Genomic DNA, 2,225 nt, shown 5'->3' with positions numbered 1-2,225 from the left:
AAGGAAGGAAGGAAGGAAGGAAGGAAGGAAGGAAGGAAGGAAGGAAGAGATAGAGAGATCTTCCTGATGCTGAGCTAGAATCTTCATCTACTTCCCAACCCATTGGTCCAAGCTCTACTCTTTAAGGCCATGTATCACATCATTCATTCATTCAATATTCATTAAAGACCTACCATATACCAGTGTTGTTGAGGTGCAGGGATTCAGCAATTAAACATTGCCCTAAGAAGTCTCTCACTGCCTAATCCACCTCTACAGTTAGCTGTATTTCCACATTTATTAGTGTTTGGTTTGTGCATTCAGTGTTTCTCAATGCAAAGACAAGGAAACAAACTAACAAAACCACTCAAATTCTTATCTTCTTTCTTACACAAAATGGAGCAAACTACATACATTATTTTGCACCTTTTTTCATTTAAAAGTATGTCCAAGAAATGGAATGTATTAACAGAATGGAGGTTGTAGGATTCTGCCCTCTCACCAGTAATATTTGAGTTTCCATTCCCACCCAGTCTTACCAGTACAGTGTTTTTTTGTTTTGTTTTGTTTTAAAGATTTATTTATTTATTTTAGAGAGAGAGCACTCGCACGCCACGTGCGGGATGGGGGTGGGCAGAGAGAGAGAGAGAGTCGAGGGGACTGCGCTCTGAGTGTGGAGCCCAACTCTGGGCTGGATCTCACCACCCTGAGATCATGGCCTGAGCCAAAACCAAAAGTTGGATAGCCAACCGACTGTGCCACCCAGGTGCCCCCCAATACAGTGTGTTTTTAAACTTTGGAATTTTTGTTAATCTGAAAGGTGAAAAATAGTATCTCAGTGTAAGTTTAGCTTAGAATTCTTATAATGAAAGAGACCGAGTATTTTTTCATATATTTAAGGTCCACTTTTATGTCCCTTCACCAATTTTTCTATTGGAAAAAAATCTGACAAAAATCCCAGCAGATCCATTTCAACACCCCTAAAAGAAACCCCTTAGCCATTAAGCAGTTACTCATCCATTTCTTTCTCCCTCCAGCCCCTGACAACCATCAATCTGTTTTATGTCTCTATGGTTTTCCTATTCTGGATATTTTATATAAATAAAACCACACATGACCTTTTGTGCCTGGCTTCTTTCACTTAGCATAATGTTTTTTTGTTCTTTGTTTTTTAAATTCATTTGAGAGAGAGAGAGAGCACGAGCAGCAGCGGGGGAGAGTCAGAGGGTCAGAGTCAAAGCAGACTCCCCACTGAGCAGGTGCCCAGGACTCCAGGATCATGACCTGAGCCAAAGTTGCCCAGGCGTCCCTAGCATAATGTTTTTAAAGTTATCTACTGTTGTAGTATATACCAGTACTTCATTCCCTTTTAGAGCTGCATAATATTGCATTGTATGTATATACCACAATTTGCTTATCTATTCATTTGTCGATGTGTTTATTTTGGGTTTTTCCTATCTCTGGACTTACACTGCTATGAACATATATGTACCTGTATTGGTTTAAGTACCTATTTTCAGTGTTTTTGAGTATTCAGCCAGGAGAGGAACCGCTGCATCATAAGGTAATTCTGTGTTGAACTTTTTGAGTACAAGAGTTCTAGTTTCTCCACATCCTCACCAACACTTTATTCCCCCCCCCTTTTTTTTTAAATGATATCCATCCTAGTTTTTGTGAATTGGTACCTCATTATTTTGATTTTGCGTTTCCCTAATGACTAATGAAGCTAAACATCTTTGTGTGCTTATCGGCCATTTGTATATCTTCTCTGGAGAAGGGTCTATTCAAGTCCTTTACTCATTTTTAAATTGGGTTGTCCACCTTTTTGTTTTGAATTTCAAGGGTCTTAATATATTTTGGATAGTAAACCCTTATAGGATTTGCAAAGATTTTCTCCAATGCTATAGCTTATCTTTTCATTTTCTTGATAATGTTCTTTGATGCACAAAGTTTTTAATTTTGACAAAGTCCAATTTATCTAGTTTTTCTTTTGTTACCTGTGCTTTTAGTATTATCTAAAAATTCATTGCCAAATACAAGATAAGATCATGAAGACTTACTCCTGTGCGTTTTTATAAGATTTTTTTGGTTTTGGGGCGCCTGGGTGGCTCAGTCGTTAAGCATCTGCCTTCGGCTCAGGTCATGATCCCAGGGTCCTGGGATCGAGCCCCGCATCGGGCTCCCTGCTCCATGGGAAGCCTGTTTCTCCCTCTCCCTCTCCCCCTGCTTGTGATCCTGCTCTCACT

The sequence above is a fragment of the Mirounga leonina genome, unplaced genomic scaffold (genome assembly GCF_011800145.1).
Source record: "Mirounga leonina isolate KUSES-001 unplaced genomic scaffold, KU_Mleo_1.0 Mir_151, whole genome shotgun sequence".
In the NCBI taxonomy this organism is placed as follows: domain Eukaryota; kingdom Metazoa; phylum Chordata; class Mammalia; order Carnivora; family Phocidae; genus Mirounga; species Mirounga leonina.
Note: the sequence above shows the minus strand (reverse complement) of the source record.